Raw genomic sequence first — 22,222 nt, 5'->3', positions numbered from 1 at the left:
CTTGCTGATATCAATGGGAACTATGTCATGAATTCAGGACCACATATGTCCCTGAGAAAGTTAGTCAGTGGAAACAATGTTTTAGTTAGAAACACTACCCTTCTCTGATCATTTTTGTCATTCCATACTCTTCTCCTTCTGATTTCTTTTCTTCCTTCTGAATTTTAGGGGTGGATGAAACCGTCACTGCATACAGCTTGTATATCATACTGGGAGTGCATTTGATTATGTGCTTTATAGTTTGGTCTTCTATAAAGCACCTTTAATCTAAGGATCTCAAACCTCAGGTCATCTTCCCTAATGGACACAGGGTCAGCAGGCTATGTTCATTCCTGATATAACTCTCAGGTCACAGCAAGCACACGTTTTAGCCCATTGCGTTTCATTTTGCCAAATCTTCATTGAGTGCAACCCTTTCCTGAAGACGCCCAGCATCTCACAGGAGTACCCAGCACCTTGCAGGATCAAGCTAGTGTTGCACTGAAAACAGTTCTCTCCTCAACTGGAATACTTGGAAAGTCTTGAGGTAAAGAGGTGGATTGCACTACGCAGTGTAAAAAGCAAGATCAAAAATGTGGTTAAAACCAAAATCCCATGAGACCTAGTATCTGCTGAATTCTTGGACTCATTATAGTCAGGATTTAGATTAGGTTGTGGCAGGGAGATGTCCCTAGTAGAATTAATGGAGGACCTCTTTATGGCTATCAATAAAAGTCAAACCTCAGCAGTGTTAATATTTGACCACTCCACAGCTTTCACACTGACAATCACAAGGACTCCAATGTAGGGAAGTACTGAAGCGTGTCCTGAAGTCCAATTGGCATCAATGGGATTTAAACACATGTTTAACTGTTTCCCAAATCAGGGCCAAGGTGCTACTGAACCAATTAGGATTACACAGCTATAAATAGCTTCAAAGATTGCTCTTCAGGTGGTCAAATGGTTAAGGTGCTGGACTGGAACTCAGGAGATCTATTTTCACTTGCAAGATTTTCCACAGACGCTCTATGTGATTTGGGGCAAGTCACAAACTCTGTGCCTCAGTCCTTCACCTGTAAAATGGCAATAAATCCACTGATATTTGAGGCACTCGGATACTATCACGATGAAAGTCCAAGGAGACAGGTAAATTGTCTGATAGATAGGAGAGGACTCAGAAAGTGGTGATGGGTAATTCCTCCTCTGCCTCAGCTGCTCTCACATACAGAGCCCCCCAAAGATCCATCCCACCCGCTTCTCTTCAATGTCTACATAACAACCCTTGGTGAAGATGTGAGGTGCTATAGGCTCCATTGTCAACAATCAACTCTACATTTCATTTTCAAAAGACACTCAAGCTGCTCTGCAGTGGCTCAAAAGCATGAGTACTAACCTCAGGGCAGACTGTGAAGAACCAGGACATAAACTCCAAAATGGCTGTGAGTTCTATACTTAGATTTCACCAACCAAATATCAAGTGTAAACTCCTCAGGCACTGTAACAGCCAGTCCTGCTGAGTACGCTGCTCCATTTTGCCACCCAGGCAAGTTTGCCTTTGTAATAGATGGTGCCTTACATCAAAAATCACAACAATGTTCAGGTTATTCCCAGTCCTAAAGTATTGTGACTGGGATGAGGGGGGTCAGAGCAGGAGTCAAGCTGAGTAAGGTACTGGGAGGTCAGAGTCAGAGGGAAAACTGAGAGTTGGTGCCAGGAGGAGGGCAGGGTCAGGTTACTGGTAGGTCAGAGTCTGAGGGTATGTCTACACTACGAAATTAGGTCGAATTAATAGAAGCCGGTTTTATAGAAATCGGTTGTATACAGCCGATTATGTGTGTCCCCACATAAAATGCTCTAAGTGCTCTACTCGGCGGACCGCGTCCACAGTACTGAGGCTAGCGTCGACTTCCGGAGCATTGCACTATGGGTAGCTATCCCACAGTTCCCGCAGTCTCCGCCGCCCATTGGAATTCTGGGTTGAGATCCCAATGCCCGAATGATGCAAAACAGTGTCGCAGGGGGTTCTGGGTACATGTCGTCAGGCCCCTCCCCCTCCGTCAGAGCAACGGCAGACAATAGATTCGCGCCTTTTTACCTGGGTTACCTGTGCAGACAACATACCACGGCAAGCATGGAGCCCGCTCAGCTCAGCTCACCGTCACCATATGTCATCTGGGTGCCAGCAGACGTGGGACTGCATTGCTGCACAGCAGCAGCAGCTAACTGCCTTTTGGCGGTAGACGGTGCAGCATGACTGGTAGCCTTCATCGGCGATCTGGGTGCTGGCAGCTGTGGGGCTGGCAGCCGTAGGGCTGCATTGCACCAGCCCCTTGCCTTTTGGCAGTAGATGGTGTATTACGACTGGTAACCGTCGTCATCGTACAGCAGTGGCTGGAACTCCGTATGTCCCCCATCCCCCCAGTCATATTCTGCTGCCTTCACAATGACGATGATGGCTATCAGTCGTAGTTACCTATTACAAGTTGGATCATCGCACATTAGCAGAGTCTTCCCTGAGCAGCAGATCGTGCAATAGGCCTGAAGGCCATCGTCATCATACAGGAAAAATGTGGCTATCAGTCTTAGTACACTAACTGCCAAGCGCCCAGTATTTGCTGCCAAGCACCCAGAAGATGCCGAGGGCTATCAGTCATGCTGCACCGTCGTCTTAAGATGTAAACAATAGATTTGTTCTGTATTCATTTGCTTCCCCCTCCCTCCGTCAAATCAACGGCCTGCTAAACCCAGGCTTTTGAGTTCAATCTTTGGGGGGGGCCATTCTGTGTGACAGTTGTTTGTGTTTCTCCCTGATGCACAGCCACCTTTGTTGATTTTAATTCCCTGTACCTGTACGCCATGTCGTCACTCGCCCCTCCCAACCTCCCTCCCTCCCTCCCCTGGTCCGTCAGATACTAGTTTCGCACCTTTTTTCAGACCAGACGACATAGCTAGCACTGGGATCATGGAGCCCGCTCAGATCACTGCGGCAATTATGAGCACTATGAACACCACGCGCATTGTCCTGGAGTATATGCAGAGCCAGCACATGCCAAAGCTAAACCAGGACCAGCCGAGGAGGCGATTGCAGCACGGCGATGAGAGTGATGAGGAAATTGACATGGACATAGACCTCTCACAAGGCACAGGCCCCAGCAATGTGGAAATCATGGTGTTACTGGGGCAGGTTCATGCCGTGGAACGCCGATTCTGGGCCCGGGAAACAAGCACAGACTGGTGGGACCGCATCGTGCTGCAGGTGTTGGACGATTCCCAGTGGCTGCGAAACTTTCGCATGCGTAAGGGCACTTTCATGGAACTTTGTGACTTGCTTTCCCCTGCCCTGAAGCGCCAGAATACCAGGATGAGAGCAGCCCTCACAGTTGAGAAGCGAGTGGCGATAGCCCTGTGGAAGCTTGCAACGCCAGACAGCTACCAGTCAGTCGGGAATCAATTTGGAGTGGGCAAATCTACTGTGGGGGCTGCTGTGATCCAAGTTGCCAGGGCAATGAAAGACCTGGTGATATCAAGGGTAGTGACTCTGGGAAACGTGCAGGCCATAGTGGATGGCTTTGCTGCAATGGGATTCCCAAACTGTGGTGGGGCCATAGACGGAACCCATATCCCTATCTTGGCACCGGAGCACCAAGCCACCGAGTACATAAACCGCAAGGGGTACTTTTCAATGCTGCTGCAAGCCCTGGTGGATCACAAGGGACGTTTCACCAACATCAACGTGGGATGGCCGGGAAAGGTACATGATGCTTGCGTCTTCAGGCACTCTGCTCTGTTTCGAAAGCTGGAGGAAGGGACTTTCTTCCCGGACCAGAAAATAACCGTTGGGGATGTTGAAATGCCTATCGTGATCCTTGGGGACCCAGCCTACCCCTTAATGCCATGGCTCATGAAGCCGTACACAGGCAGCCTGGACAGGAGTCAGGACCTGTTCAACTACAGGCTGAGCAAGTGCCGAATGGTGGTGGAATGTGCATTTGGACGTTTAAAAGCGCGCTGGCGCAGCTTACTGACTCGCTCAGACCTTAGCGAAAAGAATATCCCCATTGTTATTGCTGCTTGCTGTGCGCTCCACAATATTTATTAGAGTAAGGGGGAGACATTTATGGCGGGGTGGGAGGTTGAGGCAAATCGCCTGGCCGCTGATTACGCGCAGCCAGACACCAGGGCGGTTAGAGGAGCACAGCATGGCGCGGTGCGCATCAGAGAAGCTTTGAAAACGAGTTTTGTGACTGGCCAGGCTACGGTGTGAAACTTCTGTTTGTTTCTCCTTGATGAACCCTCTGCCCCCCCCCCCACCCGGTTCACTCTACTTCCCTGTAAGCCAACCACCCCACCTTCCCCTTCCCCCTTCGAGCACCGCTTGCAGAGGCAATAAAGTCATTGTTACTTCACATTCATGCATTCTTTATTAATTCATCACACAACTAGGGGGATAATTGCAAAGGTAGCCCGGGATGGGTGGGGGAGGAGGGAAGGAAAAGGACACTCTGCAGTTTAAAACTTTAACTCTTATTGAAGGCCAGCCTTCTGATCCTAGGGCAATCATCTGGGGTGGAGTGACTGGGTGGCCGGAGGCCCCCCCCCACCGTGTTCTTGGGCATCTGGGTGAGGAGGCTATGGAACTTGGGGAGGAGGGCTGTTGGTTACACAGGGGCTGTAGCGGCGGTCTCTGCTCCTGCTGCCTTTCCTGCAGCTCAACCATACGCTAGAGCATATCAGTTTGATGCTCCAGCAGCCGGAGCATCGACTCTTGCCTTCTGTCTGCAAGCTGACGCCACCTATCATCTTCAGCCCGCAACTTGCTCTGTTCATCCCGCGATTCAGCACGCCACCTCTCCTCTCGTTCATATTGTGCTTTTCTGTAATCAGTCATTGACTGCCTCCACGCATTCTGCTGTGCTCTGTCAGCGTGGGAGGACATCTGTAGCTCTGTGAACATGTCATCACGCGTCCTACGTTTTCTCTTTCTAATCTTCACTAGCCTCTGTGAAGGAGAAACATTTGCAGCTGGTGGAGGAGAAGGGAGAGGTGGTTAAAAAAGACACATTTTAGAGAACAATGGGTACACTCTTTCACGTTAAATTTTGCTGTTCACATTACACAGCACATGTGCTTTCGTTACAAGGTCGCATTTTTCCTCTTATATTGAGGGCCTGCCGGTTTGGTGTGAGAGATCACTCACGCAGTGCCAGGCCACAGATTTCAGCTTGCAGGCAGCCATGGTAAGACACAGTCTTTTGGCTTTTTTAACCTTCTTAACATGTGGGAATGGTTTCAAACAGTAGTGCTCTCATTTCCCATACCAAGCACCCATTGGGTTGGCCATTTAAAATGGGTTTGCAATGTAAAAGGAGGGGCTGCGGTTTCAGGGTTAACATGCAGCACAAACCCAACTAAGTCCCCTCCCCCACACACCCAATTCTCTGGGATGATCACTTCACCCCTCCCCCCCACAGCGTGGCTAACAGGGGGGAATATTTCTGTTCAGCAGAGCAGGAACGGGCACCTCTGAATGTCCCCTTAATAAAATTGCCCCATTTCAACCAGGTGACCGTGAATGATATCACTCTCCAGAGGATAACAAAGAGCGATAAGGAATGGATGTTGTCTGCATGCCAGCAAACACCGGGACCATACGCTGCCATGCTTTGTTATGCAATGATTCCAGACTACGTGCTACTGGCCTGGCGTGGTAAAGTGTCCTACCATGGCGGGCGGGATAAGGCAGCCCTCCCCAGAAACCTTTTGCAAAGGCTTTGGGAGTACATCCAGGAGAGCTTCATGGAGATGTCCCTGGAGGATTTCCGCTCCATCCCCAGACACGTTAACAGACTTTTCCAGTAGCTGTACTGGCCGCGATTGCCAGGGCAAATTAATCATTAAACACGCTTGCTTTTAAACCATGTGTAATATTTACAAAGGTACACTCACCAGAGGTCCCCTGTGTGCCCTCAGGGTCTGGGAGCACGCCTTGGGTGAGTTCGGGGGTTACTGGTTCCAGGTCCAGGGTGATAAACATATCCTGGCTGTTGGGGAAACCGGTTTCTCCGCTTCCTTGCGGCTGTGAGCTATCTACATTTTCTCCATCCTCATCTTCCTCGTACCCCGAACCCGCTTCCCTGTGTGTTTCTCCAGTGAGGGAGTCATAGCACATGGTTGGGGTAGTGGTGGCTGCACCCCCTAGAATGGCATGCAGCTCCGCGTAGAAGCGGCATGTTTGCGGCTCTGCCCCGGACCTTCCGTTTGCTTCTCTGGCTTTGTGGTAGGCTTGCCTTAGCTCCTTAATTTTCACGCGGCACTGCTGTGCGTCCCTGTTATGGCCTCTGTCCTTCATGGCCTTGGAGACCTTTTCTAATATTTTGCCATTTCGTTTACTGCTTCGGAGTTCAGCCAGCAGTGATTCGTCTCCCCATATGGCGAGCAGATCCCGTACCTCCCGTTCTGTCCATGCTGGAGCTCTTTTGCGATCCTGGGACTCCATCATGGTTACCTGTGCTGATGAGCTCTGCGTGGTCACCTGTGCTCTCCACGCTGAGCAAACAGGAAATGAAATTCAAACGTTCGCGGGGTTTTTCCTGTCTACCTGGCCAGTGCATCTGAGTTGAGAGTGCTGTCCAGAGCGGTCACAATGAAGCACTGTGGGATAGCTCCCGGAGGCCAATAACGTCGAATTCCGTCCACACTACCCCAATTCCGACCCCCTAAGGCCGATTTTATCGCTAATCCCCTCGTCGGAGGTGGAGTAAAGAAACCGGTTTAAAGGGCCCTTTAAGTCAAAAGAAAGGGCTTCGTCGTGTGAACGTGTCCAGGCTTAATTCGATTTAACTCGGCTAAAGTCGACCTAAACTCGTAGTGTAGACCAGGCCTGAGACAGGTGAGAGGATAAACTGAGAGTCAGGCGTCAGGAGGCAGGTAGGATCAGGTTACCAGGAGTTTGGGGTTGTGCACCAGGTTACAGACAGCAATCGAATAGCAAAGTCAAGGACAAACCAGGATCAGAAGCTGGATTCTAAGGTCTATCATAAGCAGGGTCTGGAACAGAGGCAGGCAGGCAGTCTGTGTCGTTGCTCACACAGCTCCCCTTCATGGCTTCCTAGTTTAAGTACTGGTATCTGCAAAGCAGGAGGGTTGCAGGCTTGCCACACAGGTCCTGCAGGGCAGTAATTCCTGCCGAGCCCAGCCTCACATAGGAGCCCAGAGTCTTCTGTGGCAGTGCAGAGGCATCAGCAGCCCAGAGCCCCCAGTACCAGCTCTGCGAGCTCTAACACAAAGGACCAGTCACTTACCCCAGGTCAATTGCACCTTAGATCTTGCACCAAAGACAATGCTTGTAGCCAATCCTATAGATTAATTAACTAGGAAAAGGAAATAAGGGAGTTATTTACAGGGTTAAAGCAGGTAAACATATATCCACACAAACGAGTTAGTCTTACATTTCAAAAGGTAATAGAAGCTTCTATAATAAGCAAGCTCTATATACCCTTGCAGGCTAACCCAGACCAAGCACTGGGGATCTTTTGCTTATGCGTAGTAATCCTTGCCCTTGGAGTCCAAGTGGCATAAAAGATACAGTTCCCTCGTTAGGGCTTTTTATTCCTTCCCCCCTTGTGCTTCGAGTTGCAAATTCAGCTGTTGGGAGAACTCAGTTGCACGTCTCCTCTCCATGGGGGGAGGGGAGGCAGAGGGGAGCAATTAACGAAGTCTTTTGTCTTCTGATGTTCCCCCATAGTTCGTCTGGTGTTGATGGGCCTTCTTTTGTTGGGCAGGAGATAACACCTCCTGTTGACTACTAGTATTTCACAGTTGTTAATGCTTTTCTCCTGTCTTGTGATTTACAGTTATAGAGCAAACACTTAAATATTACCTTATCACATGGGATACCAATGTTATAAGTGAGATTAATGCATGCAGCAATTTACAAGCATTTCATAAAGTCTAAACGTGAAACATTTTTATAACTCTAATACCTGTTTTAACAATCCTATCACACAGGTGAACCAGATTGGTTCCAGCTATTGTCAGTGTTCAGCTGAGACCTAGGGGCCTTGGCAAGAGCTGGTACCTGGTCTACTAGAATCCCAATGCAAAACTGGTGTCGAAAGGGGTGTTCCCAGTGCTCCTGAATATGCCTCAGGGTCTCCCTATTCTTGATAAGGCATCTTCCACTACATTTTCTTTCCCCTGGATATGGATTATCTCCATGTCATACTCCTGCAGAGCTAGGCGCCAGCGTAATAGTCTGGAATTGGTCCCTTTAGCTCTTTGCAACCATATTAGCAGAGAGTGGTGATCTGTTTTTTATTCAAGAAGGCAATGGGGTGCCTCCTGTCCCCCACCCTTTATTGCATCAGTGAACAGCACAAATGGTTTGCTGAAGTCAAGGCCACAGGTGCCGACTCCATGGGTGCTCCAGGGCTGGAGCACCCACGGAATAAATTAGCAGGTGCTTAGCACCCACTGGCAATCAGCTCCCCCCACTTCCCCACAGTGCCTCCCATCTGCTGGCGGCCCCACCGACCAACTCCTCCCCCTCCCTCCTAGCACCTCCCGCCACCATGATCAGGTGTTCTGGGACATGCAGGAGGCTCTGGGAGGGAGGGCAAGAGCAGGGACGGGTGCGCTCAGGAGAGGGGGTGGGGAAGAGGTGGGGCGGAGCAGGGGTGGGGCTTAGGGGGAAGGGGTGGAGTGGGGGCGGGGCCTGGGGCAGAGGCGGGTTGAGCACTCCCCGGGTAGACAGGAAGTCGGCACATATGGGCAGGGCTGACTAAAACTGTCTCTGTAGACAATGCCTCTTTTATGTCCTTGAAGCCTTTCTCACAGGCCTCAGTCCCTATCATAGCTCAGTGGTTTGAGCATTGGCCTGCTAAACTCAGTGTTGTGAGTTCAATCCTTGAGGGGGCCATTTAGGGAACTGGGGTAAAAAACAAAAACAAAAAAAACCTGGGGATTTGTCCTGCTTTGAGCAGAGGGTTGGACTAGATGACCTCCTAAGGTCCCTTCCAACCCTGATATTCTATGATTCTATCATCTGGTATGGCTTCCCCTTTTTTGTAAGGTCTGTTATGGGGGCCATAACATGGGGTGTCCTTACATCATAAGTAACATCATTCACTCTCTCTATCGCCTCAGAAGGTCCCTCCCAACAATGTTATACCTTGCTCTTCCTCACTGGAATCAACAGTAGCACCAAGTCACCTATATCAAAAGGTCTTTCTCCATCATGCCTGTCCTACCAAGCTTTCTGAAACATCTGAATCCTTTCAAGGTTCTGATGGACTAAGTCCATTGTAGCCTTTAAATTCTCTTTAAAACAAGTGACATACTACCCTACAAGCTGTCCTGACTCCTCTTTACTACCATCCCAAGAGCCTCAAATTAAATCTAGGGGTCCTCTCACTTGTCTTCTGTCAAGCAGATCAAAGAGGGCTCTTGGAATAACGCTCCTTTATGTGAATAACAAATGAGGGAGCAACTCAACCCAGTCATTCTCTCACCAGGTAACATATATCCTTAGCAAGGACTTCAATGCCCCACTGAATCTTTCTACCAGATCGTTAGTTTCTGGTTGATAGGGGGCAGCCTTTATATGCCTCACTCCACACCTCCCATAACTTTTTTAAAACTACAGACATTAAATTTGCACCCTGGTCTGACATGATTTCCCTGGGAAAAACTTATTTGCTGAAACTGGTAATGAGGGCAGTAGCCACAGTTTCAGCTTCTATATTAGACAGAGCTGTAGGCTTCAGGCCATCTGGTGGCAGAATCCACCACAACCAGTATATATTTCTTCCATTCCTGGAAGGTTTGGGTAAGGGCCCCACAATATCTACAGACACTCTGGCAAACATCTTTTTAATGATGGGCAATGGGTGAAAAGATGCCTTGCAAGGTCCCTTTAACTTCTCATGCTTTTGACATAAGACACAATTCTTACAGTAATTTTTTTACAGTCTCAGTAGATATTCTACTTAAGCCTGTCACAAGTTCTCTCCACACCCAAGTACACCTCTACCCTGATATAACACGAATTTGGATATAACGCGGTAAAGCAGCGCTCCGGGGGGCGGGGCTGCGCACTCCGGCGGATCAAAGCAAGTTCAATATAACGCGGTTTCACCTATAACGCGGTAAGTTTTTTTGGCTCCCGAGGACAGCGTTATATTGGGGTAGAGGTGTATCTAGCAAACGGGCAATCATGAGCTACCTGCAGCAACTCTGTCTTGTACTTATCAGGCGCAAGCACCTGGTTGCAAACCTCACCAGGGCACCTCTTTTTCCCTGTGGGAGCCTCCCTGAACAACAAACCTCCCTCTAGAAAAAAATTACCCTTCCTTTCCCCAGCCGGAGAATTATTCTGAGCCACATCCCTCTCCTTGTCTAGGGAAGGATCAGCCTGTTGAGCCTCAATAAATTCCTTTTCAATATCACTTAAGAGCAGACTCTGGCAAAGGTGAAAAGGAATCTCCAAACCCCTCTCCTGGAGACAAACTGTTACTTTCAGCTGACAAAGGACTTGAGGGCATTTCCTGCCCTCTCGCAGCTCTCCCTACTGTCTACAGACAAAACAGGTGAAGTAGAGCCATACTCTTTCTGACTGCGAATTATATTAACCTGCTTAGACATGGCTAAAATATCATTGCCTATTAAAAATAAATAAATAAATTAATGGAGATATCCTATCTCCTAGAACTGGAAGGGACCTTGAAAGGTCATTGAGTCTAGCCCCCTGCCTTCACTAGCAGGACCAAGTACTGATTTTGCCCTAGATCCCTAAGTGGCCCCCTCAAGAATTGAACTCACAACCCTGGGTTTAGCAGGCCAATGCTCAAACCACTGAGCTATCCCTCCCCCCACACTTAGCAGGAAGCAGATTCCTAATGCCTACAACATTTCTCTTAAAATCCTCACACTTAAGGTAAACCTTGGCCAAAGGTACAGTTACAGGCAATTCAGCCTTCTTCCACCTGCAGTTTATTAGGAACAGCGTTCCTTGCTCTCTACCAAGGATATGGCCAGAGTGGCCCATGCATTCTTTACTTCCGGATTAGATTACTATAATTCTCTATACTGAAGACGAAAGCAACAAGAAAGCACCAAGCTTTTCCAGAACACAGCAGCTAAACTCCTCAGCAGGATGAGCTGCCTGGAGCACATCACACCTGTGCAGAACCCTACTTTGGCTCCCAGTGGGCTTCACTGCTAAATCAAGCCTTTGGTTTTACTCTGCAAGACTATCAATGGTTTGGGACCTGGCTGTTTCAGAGATTATCTCCCCAACCATGAACTTCTGAGGCAGAGTCACTCCTCTGACAAAAGACAAGACAAAAAATAAAAAATAAAAAGCCGATAAGTGTTTGAGCTGGAGATAGAGTGAACTCTGTAAAGGGAGCTCGACTCTGGAATGAGTTACCAGAGGAGATAAGACTAAGCACAGCCTGGCCATCTTCAGAACACCATCAGTTTCCCACTTATTTATCAAAATCTTCTCACTGGAACAGAAGGCAGAAAAACACTAACATGGGAAGAGAATAAGTTATAACACAACACAATCCACATACTGGAGGGCTGATGGCTAGAATCTAGGAGAGGAGATGAATCCATTAGATACACTACCTTGGTCATTGCTCACAGAAGCAGCCAAAGAAGGGGCTGGTGCTCTGGCACAGGGAGGGAGACTGGGTAAAATGGGGCCCACCTGGGCCCACGCCCCACAGCGTTAGGAGGTTCCCAGACCCAGAACTGTACAGGAGAGGCCCCCTTGCTCCCACCACACACACCACATGGGCTTGGGGGAAAACTGCAGAGAGGAGCCACCCAAAGACAGCGGCCAAAGCAGAAAGCTTTGGCCATTCCGAGAACTTTGTACAGTTTTGACTGGACTTTCTCTGCTCTGTGCTGATTGGCTGTTTGCTGCAACACTATCCCTCCCCGTCCTCATCATCTCTTCACCTCAGCTTCACTCCACACCTGCTCATCTTACCACCCTCTCACCCTTTTCCCTTCAATGTTCCCTAATTCATTACTTTACTTTCCGTTCATCTTATCCCCTCCTATCTAATCCTCCGCCAAACAAATCATTGAACCCTAGAGCAATACGAATATTATTAATAATAAAAATAATAACCTGATGTTTGCTGCCAGCACATTGTTCACTCTGCTTGTGTTTCCATCCCTTCCCTCGCCCTTTGACTGTCCGGTGACTTTCAGTTGTAAGCTCTCTGGGGCAGGGACTGTGTTCTGCTCTGTGTCTGTGCAGTGCATACAACAGTGAGACCCCGTTCTGGGTTGGTCCTTGGACACTACCATAATAAACAAGAGTAATAATAATCTTAATTGCCTGTCCAGTAGTAGGCACCGCAGAAAACCCTAAAATAGATTAAATAGATGCAGCGCACATACACTGGGCCAGCTTCTGGGCTGAGCTATCATTCTGTGTAATCCCACTGAAGCCAAACACAGTCCTAGTCTAAAGTTCCATCTCTGAATGGTCTGTGCTTCCTTATGTCATGGCATGGTTTCCTCCTAAATGTCTCTGTGAACAATTAAGTGAATGGGGTTGCATGGTCAGTACAGCGCTCAGGCCTATAACAGTCTTATTCACCCTGTTCTTGTCAGAGGTCTATCAGCATTTCCACTCTTTCACATGCGTACTAACTTCCGACAAAAAATTAGGTCATTTTAACCACTTTTCTCACATTATGGCATTCTAAAAAAAGGCAAAATTAGTCAAAACAAAAACAGCAACCATATGTGTTCGGGATGTGAGCGAAGAAATAAGGATAAACAAATCTGCTGTCTTGCATATCCTAACAGCAGTTTGCCTCAGCATGCTCTTTAAAAGCAGCAGGGTGCCCAGCCTCAGCTTTTGTCAAATAACATTTATAAGACACCCCGCATTCCCTACCGGTAGGCCACAAAGAATCCACAGGGAACTAATAGCCAATCCTTTATTTCTGAAATGTTAGGGTCTTGCTTAATCAAAAAATAGTGTGATGCATTTTGTTTTGTTTTGTAGCATGGGAAAGAATGAGAGAAAATGACCCATGCAGGCTGACGTATGAAAAAAATAAGGTTAATGCACAGACATATTTGTGAGGAAACCATATAATAGTGTAAGAAAAAATAAACCATTCAAAACCACAATTCTACAGAGCCATCACAATTCTACAGAGCCATTCTTAGCCACATAAAGTTTTCAATAATGTCAATTTGGGGAAAATCTCAGTTTTTCCGTATAGGAAGAGGGGAGAATGGTTAAGCTTTAACAGGCCTGGACAGCTGTGGGTGTTGTCCCTAGACACAAAAGGATATAGGGCATTTGGATGGGACAAAGATTGGCGTCACTATAAAAGAACCAGTCACTTCCTGGAGGGGAAGGAAGATACACTGAATTTTTAGGAAAATGCAAAGACATTGTGAACTCCAAGGAACAGTGATGGAGTGAGGAAGGGAGAGGCTGGCACTGATATCTGAGGACTAAATATGTAATTAAGGCTGATATAAATAAGTCTTTGCACAGTCCTCATCTGTATGAGAACAAGTAAATTCTTTTCTTTACTGTTTTCATGTTTCTTCTCTGTTGCTTAAAGAAACAGTCTCTTGTTTAAACGCAACTGTAATTTGGATTTGACATTTGTAAGGAGGGAAGCAAGTGCTGAATGATCATCCCAGGAGAAGAGAGAGTTTCTGCCCTCAGGGGAGGAAGAAGAGTACATTGACCTCCAAGATATCCAAAGGCATCAGAGTATGGGGCAGAGGTGGGGGGTCTTGTCCCAAAATGATGCCACAGATGGAGAAGCTCTGTGTTGGAATAGTGAACCCTTGCATCGTCCCAGTGCTGGGAAAGCATTGCCAGGGGTTAGAGGTGTATAAAATATCAAATAATAATAAAATAATAAAACATTTTGTGATGGCAGCAAGACACATCTTCCCACACAAACAGTTCCAGAAAAGATTTGAAACAAAAATGAGAGGGAATGCTGTGATGTTTGTTTCTTGTTTCAGATTCCAATAGAGAAGCACCACTGCATCCTATAGAACAGGTAGCTTTATCTAGTGAAATGGACACAGAACTGGGAGACAGAAGCTCCTGAGTCTGATTCATAGTTCTGCCAATGGCTCATTTTTGCATTCTTATTTAATTACCTGTGTCACTTTCCCCATCTTACAAACGATGATGACACTTCAGACATTTTGTGAAGATTAAGTAAGTAGTGTTCTGACAACACTTTACAAACTACTATGCAAGTGCTGAATTTCTATAGGAGTGAAGAGGAAGGGGGAATGGTAGAAACAAATAATTTGAACAGAGAGATAATCCTCCAAATCTAGTAACTTCATTCCTAGAATGTAGCATTCCCCTCTTTTTATTTTCATATATGTTAGACAATGGTTAATGGTAGACAAATGTATCTAACAAGAAAGACAAAACACAATTTTATAGTCCTGATATCTGTAATTTTTGTTCACAGGGAATCTCTTCTTCAGGAATCTGAAATAACATTTTTGAAATCACAAATGAAAAACAAATTGCGGAAAAGTCAATAAATTATCAGTCTCCACAGCATGGGTTGGAAGCAGAACAGATGAAGTAATCAAAAAACAAAAGGTTTTCACATCAAAATGTGTCATTAGAATAAAGAAAGCATAAGCTCACAGCATATTAGGTACTGAATTAAATATGGATAATTTTACAGGGTTTTAAGGAAAACTGCCAGACAAAATATGTGGAAATTTTGAGTCTAAACAGAGCAGTAGATTAATGCATTAGCCTTTCACTTTTAGATAGTATGAATCTGTCTCAGATTACTAACAAAATGAGCCTTTGGTCTCCATGTAATACATAGTTAATGTCTATCTCAAAGGCATTAAAAAATTGGTAGTTTTTCTTTGAAGGAAATCCAGGACTAAAATTTCAGGAGCATATGCTGCAGGTTAGAATTGAGAGTATTTGCAGAAATAAACATGATGCAAATAAACAGCTCGCTGCTAAAGTGCATATGATATAATAATAATAATAATTAATACCGAACACTTACATAGTGCTTTTCATCAGTAGATCTTGAATGCTTTGCAAACGAGATCAGTATTATATCCCCATTTCACATATGGAGATATATTCAAGTTTATATTGTTTTTAAGGTTAGGAAATTGCAGATCTGTAAAACTTTAGAATAGCATGTAATTTATTGATAATACATCCAGATCGGTGATACGCAGACAGGTTCAGGAGCCGCACGTGGTTCTTTAATATGTCTCCTCCGGCTCTTTGCATGATATTAAACACTGTGTGATTAAATTATTAACCAATCTAAGTTATTAATCAATCAGGATGCTTTTAATATGTTATTAACCAATTGTAGAATACTTGGTCAGTCATTTTTCTGTGAAAATTATATATATATACAGATATATATAATGAAACAATGAATTCACACTACTGTGGCTCTTTTGGGTAATGTTGATCACTAATTTGGCTCCTGAACCACTGAGGTTTGAGTATCACTGATTCAGATAGTATAGTTTATGAACTTAGGGCTGGATGCACAAAAGAAGTTGGGCGTTGTGATGCTGAGGATACCTAGGCCTAGTAAATTGCTGCACACGAATTAGGAGGACAAACATCTATCTTCCCCCAATTTGTGAATCACTGTGGGGCTTACGTGAGAGATAGGCATCTGGATGCCTAGAGGTAGGCAGCAGTGCACATGCCCAGAGGCAAGAACATGGACATCAAAGGAGCTTTTACCCTGAAAACTTGAGGTGCCGAATGAGTTTAGGTGCCTACAGGGTTCAACGGGAGTTTTGTGCATCACAGTGATCTTAAAACTGGGGCTTTAAGTATCTAAAATGTGGATGTAGGCACCTAACTTCTTTGGGCATGCAGCCCTTAGTATTCATGCATAGTGTTGGCTTGACAGTTCGAAGCCTTATGTCCTTTTTCCATAAACACAGGCATAGAACAGGTAGCAAGAGTGCAAGTGTCTTCCTCACACATGTCCTGTCCCTGAGTTAGAGAGTAGTTCAAACTCCATGCCCAGCCAATCTTTTGTTTTTTTGCTGAGAGTGTCAACAAGAGAGCCAATTGTTGTAGTGTTTTTTGTCATGTGAACCCCACTTCAAAGGTGGCTGGGCTGCAACTACCAAATTCTTTTTACCAAACCACAATGATGCAGTAATAATTTTCACTCACTATTTACTTATCCTGGATGGATGTTGAGCTTGAGCTGTCAGCTAGACATCCACAAAAAGATGTCAGGGAGACAGGCTTAGATTTTAGGTTGGCCAGGTCTGGAGTAGCGAGATAGTTGTGTGAATCATCCACATAGAGATGGTAGTTGAAGTTGTCTATGTGGATGAGATTATGCAGAGATAAGGAGTAGAGGGAAAAGAGAAGGGGACCAAGGACAGAGCCTTGTGGAAGTTGACAGGGATGAAGAGGATCCTTCAAAGAACATGCTAAAGGAGTGATTAGGGAGGTAGGAGAAAAACCATAAAAGGAGAGAGTCACAGAAGCCGAGGGAGGAAAAGATTTCAAGAAGACAAGCATGGCTGACTGCATCAAAGGTATCTGACAGATTAAGGATGATGAGAATGGATGTACTGGTTCTGAACTTTGGCTAGGAATAGGACCTTGGAGACTCGGTGAGAGCAGTTACAGTGGAGTGCAAGGTATGGAAGCCAGATTGGAGAGGGTCTAGGATGGAATTGGAAGAATGGAACTCCAGACAGTGACTGTAAATATTGTATTCAATGAGTTTGAATGAGATGAAAGGGACATGGGGTGGCAGTTGGAGAGGCAAGTGGGGTCATGAAATGTCCCCTGTATATTTCACAACCCTTTCAGTGCTATATTTGCTGCTTCAGATAAACAGTTTTGAGTTTATGTTTTTCCTGTGCCCTTTTACAATTAAAAAAGTTGTTTAAAGGAGGATCCACACAATAGTTCTCCCGGCTCACATCTGCATCATCTTTGTTCTAACCTAACCATAGTGCTTACAGGTGTTAATTTTTATGGCTGGATCTGTCAGTCTGAATCCTATTCTCTGTTTTCCTTTAAAATGAAAAGGGTTTTTTTCTATTCTATATCAAATATGAGTTATTGACAAGTTAATCTATTAGAAGGCAATAAATCCCCCTGAACTATTCGTCCTGCCTCTCAGTATTTGAATACCGGGATTTTTTAAAACACTAGATATCACTTAGAGGATCTGTCTAATGATAAACTGTTGATTTTGCTCCATTTCTTTTTAAATAATTTTGATCCTGTCATACAACAGCAGCCTTGCAATGTTATATTAGTATGTGCTCAGTTAGCTTTGTGCAAGTCAACTTATATTGATGATTTACTGCATTATTCAGTAATATTTTTTACAAACATGGGGCTGAAACTGTTTACAGCCCTGTCCTAGAAATGCTGTTATTATCTGACAATCTTTGTCTCAAGATCTTCCCAATAATACAATGTAAACTGAATAGGAAATGTGCATTGTAAAAATGAAGTTATAACTGTACATATTCAGTGACTCTCTTTCAACCAATTACGTGAAGATGGAAGCCTGATTTAAGATGTTGATATAACAAAAATAATAACTTCATTTCATAATACAGGTAAATCTAGATACTAAAAATTAGGAGGCACAGTATAAAGCAAAATAAAGTTACAATAAAAGTGCGGATGACTAATAATAAGGAAGTACGAATAAAACCAGCCTTGGAAAATGTATAGTCATAGTTCCCAGGAAATATAACAAAACTAGAATACTAATGAATCAGTTTATAAACAGAAACATTTTATCATCTACCAGCACTCTTTATAGTCAAATTCGGCACAAATCCTTCATTAAAAAAATATTGGAATAATTTTGCTCTACAAAAATACTGTAGCTATTATACTACAGTTTTGATTCAGCAAAGGGATCCGTGCAGATGGACTCCTGCTCATGTGCAGAGTACCATTAACTTCAACAAGGCTCCATGCAGGTACTGGGCCCTGCCTACACGTAGCGTATTGTAGACTGTAGAGCTAATTTAATTACATTCTAAGAGTCTGTTTGGTTTCATCCAGCAAATATGAACTGTAGTTTCCAATTAGATATGGGCCTTCATTGTACAGTTCAGATCCAGATCCAAATTTGCCCAAAGGTCAGGGGTATCTAGACCTATGGGTTTGGAACTTCAAGCCCACCTCCACTTTCAGTGAATACAAGTAGGCGCTTAGTTACTTGTACAGTGCTGGTCACTATGCCATCTAGAGACAAATTATAATGCTAAAACATTAAAACATGGATTATGGCTGGATAACCAGCTAAGCCTCTAGTTCTTCTTTAAAAGATACCATAGAAAGTGAGTGGGTAGAAATTTTTCTCTTGACTCTATTTTTGGGTAGAAAAATGAGTTTCTCACTAAACAAAATATTTGTCGGAAAGTATCTGCTTTCCCCTGGATAATGTAGACTTTTTGTTGGAAAACTGAAAATCCCCAAACCAATCTTTTTTTTGTTTCTCGCCATGAAAACTTTTCATTTTCCATTTCCAAATTTTCATTTTTCATTAAAAATCAAAGTTTTCCATGGGAGAAAAAAAAACCATTTTCCCACCAGCTGTAAGTAGAAATTAGAGAGAGCCTCTAATTACCAACCTGTTTACGTGGATATGACTGTGACTCAGAGCAACCTCAGACTCCCCTATCATTGCTAGGTATTTTGGCAGACTCTTTGGGGATTTTTTCCTGAACAGTAGGAGGAATGGGAAGTAACTATTACATTCAAACCCTGGAGCTGGAATTACTATAAATTACTTTCAGGCTTCCTTTAGGAAGATGCACTCACAGGAAACTCCCTTTTCAGGCTCACCTATAGTTGAGCATGGTTCCATCTCTGGGAGGCCCACAGACCAGCCCTGAATTAGAGAGAGGATATAAACATCTTTTTATGAGCTCACAGAGGGGCTTTGATTTTGTTGCCATTATGAGTTAGTGCAACTGCTTGTAAGTACTGAGCTACTGAAGTATTTTTGTCCCTTATAGGTGAAAACTGGATGTGGAAAGCATGGGACTTTGTTCCAGTAAGTAACAAGATTTATGTTGTTTCAATAGTGCAATACAACCAACTTAGGACGACCCCTTTAAAGGGACATACTGCACCTACATTTCCCTTATTACTTTCTGTACTTTTGTCCTTTGCACACATTCTACTGGTTTTATCTATCTCTGACCTACAACTTTTTATACATTCACATAATGTTGGTACTAATTGACCAAGTTACTTAAAACACCTCATGTTCATCTAACCTGTACCTATACGGAACAAACAGCTAATGCTGTCAGGCATGATGGAGTATGATAGAGCTTCAGCATGTTTGGCTACTGAGCAACCCCTAGTGACTGGCTGCAAATGTTACTGCCTCCAGCTTTTTGCCTTCACAGCAGAACAGGAAACAGAAGCCTACCTTGCTGGAAAGAAGAGGAGGAATGAGGGATTATATAGGTTAAGGACAACTGTACAGGGGACAGCTGCAAAACATCCTAGAATTACACAGACACCGACAGGCTACAGAATGAGTCACTACCTCAGGGGGGTGAGGGAACCCTTCTTATGCACCTTACCTGGCATATTAGACAATGGAGAGTCCTTGTTTGACTATCACCACCAAAACAGAAAATAAGAATGTTTTAACAGAAGGGATGTTATCTTTTCACTTGAAACCAGATAGTGGCTATACACTATAAAAATAGGAAATGTTTGGTGTTTGTTCCCCCCATTAGTTGTGCTCATTAATAACATTTCACATCTCACTGAGATGGGTTATTTTTGTCATTCATCAAATTCCTCACTGCATTTGAACTATTAGGATAAATGAATTTAGCATGGAGAAAATACCGAAAGCTGTAACATTTGCTAATAAACAGGGGAAAAAATCATCTGCTTTGGCAATATGTTGAGATTCAATTATTATTTTTTTCACTGAAGCAGTAACTTTTTTAAAAATACTTTCACCAGTTTCAGGAAAGGGTGGGTTAGAGTCAGGGGTTTCCTGAGCCTTTTCAGAACACGGTTTTAACGTAGCAGTATGTTTAGAAGAGCCCCTAGAGAGAGTCTTGTTTTGGAACATACTGACGCCTACACATTATCTTTGTTACATTTTGCAGTTTTGTGTGAAATTTATTTTTAATCTTTATCAAAACATGCCCATGTTTATCTTAAATTCAGAAAAGGTTTAATAATTTAAAACAAAATAACTTTTTAAATAATTAAATTTACAATGAATACTGAAACATAAAAGTCTAAAGCAAGTTAACAAGAAAGGACTTCTTAAAGATCAAAGAAAAAGTGTTTATTTTACTTGATTAAGACAAATAAAAAGTACTTTCACTTTAGCAGGTTCTAACTGGCTGTTGACAGAGACTGGTGGAGTTTTTTCCCCAACAGAATAAACGTTTTTTCCTATAGAGGTTCACGTACTCAGAACAGACTGCTCACTGGCATTACAAAGGTATTACATTTTTAAAGAGGGATGTTCATTATCAAAATCAGAGATTGTTGATACAAAAGAAAGTTTTCTTGGCTAGTATTTTTCTGTGTTCCTATTGCTATTATTAAATGGGACCTTTATGAGTATTAAAATGGTGTGCCTTACCCTCCCTCCCCTGCCCTATGATGCATAAAAAAGGCCTGAAGAAGGGAGAGGTAAAAATTACAACAGTATAGTGCCATTTAAGTTAATGGAGCTACTCTAACTTACTGACCCAAGTTGAGGATCTGGAGCAATGTGTTTTTCTGTTTATTTTTTACATCAGAAATTCAGGTCTTGTCTACTTTAGAAAAGTCTATTGTGACTAGGGTCTAACCCATCTCACAGGAAGTCTGCATAAAGACTCCTGTTGACTTCAATGGGAAATGCACAGGCCACTAGTGAAATGATGACATAAGAGCCAAGAGAGTGAAAGCTGCACAATTCTGAATTAATTTTTAGTCAGGTAATTCAAAACTTTTTGTTTATTGGGGTTTTATTTTTGTTAACACCTATTTAACCCCAATGGCTAATGGGTATTTGAGACAAAGTACAGTATGTCTTTTTAAAAGATTCAACACCCTCACCATTAAAATAAGATGTGAAAGCTCATGATGTACAGTAGAACCCCAAAGATATGAACACCAGAGTTACAGACTGACTGGTCCACCGTACACCATGTGAAACCATAAGTAACCAATCAGGCAGCAGCAGAGACAAAAATAAAATAAAATACTGTGCCTGTATTGCATCTTAAAGGTAGGCACATCTGGGCTGTCCCCACTCCCACCCCCTCGCACAGGGCAGCCACTTACAGCAAGACGCTGGGGCTGCCAGCTCAACGCAGCTGGAACCAGCAGAGCAGAAGCAGCACTGGGGTCTATGCCGCTTTCACATACACACACCCCCGCCTGGAGGGGGACATGCTATTTCTCTCTCTCTCTCTCTCTCTCTCTCACTCATCCCCCCTTCTCCCCTCCAGGACCGCAGGGGAACAAGCTTGCAAACTCATACCAGCGCTGAGTAGGGAGCTCAGCTGCTGCTGAAACCTGGCCTGGAGTGTCAGCTGCTAGATCTGGAGCCTGAACTGTGCTTTGTTCAGAGTTACAAACATTTCAGAGTTACGGACAACGTCCATTCCTGAGGTGTCCATAACTCTGAGGTTCTACTGTACATCTTTGAAATCCCAAAGAAGTTTTTCAGCAAAATCAGGGAGACAAGACTTGGCATTCCTGGTATTTCTTTAAAAAAAAAAAAAGGGGGGGGGGTGGAAACAAAGCCATTTGAACAACATTTCAGGCCTTCTTCATATACAAAGAAGGAAAAATGGGCAAACTTTTATTCCTAAAAAATTATTTAGATGTCACTTTTAAAAGCAATGTGCCAAATTCAACTCTACTGTAACTTCACTAAAGCTACTGGAGTCACACTAGCTTTGTATTTATCTCACTGTGTCTAAGTAATAGGAGCTTTCACCATCCAACTTGGTTTCTCATGCCTGATCCAGAGCCCTGATCATCCTGTCAGTTGCACATGTGCAACTCCCACTGACTTCAAATGGAGCTGCATTTATGCACCTACAGGGATAATCAGACCCTTGCCATAGAACTGGAAGAGATGTCACAATCACCTCACATTATAACTTTTTCTACAGGATCAACTGGGAAGATAGGCTGTGAGAAAAGCAATCCTTGTTCAAATTCAAACACACTTGG

Source organism: Emys orbicularis, chromosome 1 (genome assembly GCF_028017835.1).
Source record: "Emys orbicularis isolate rEmyOrb1 chromosome 1, rEmyOrb1.hap1, whole genome shotgun sequence".
NCBI classification, from domain to species: Eukaryota; Metazoa; Chordata; order Testudines; family Emydidae; genus Emys; species Emys orbicularis.
Note: the sequence above shows the minus strand (reverse complement) of the source record.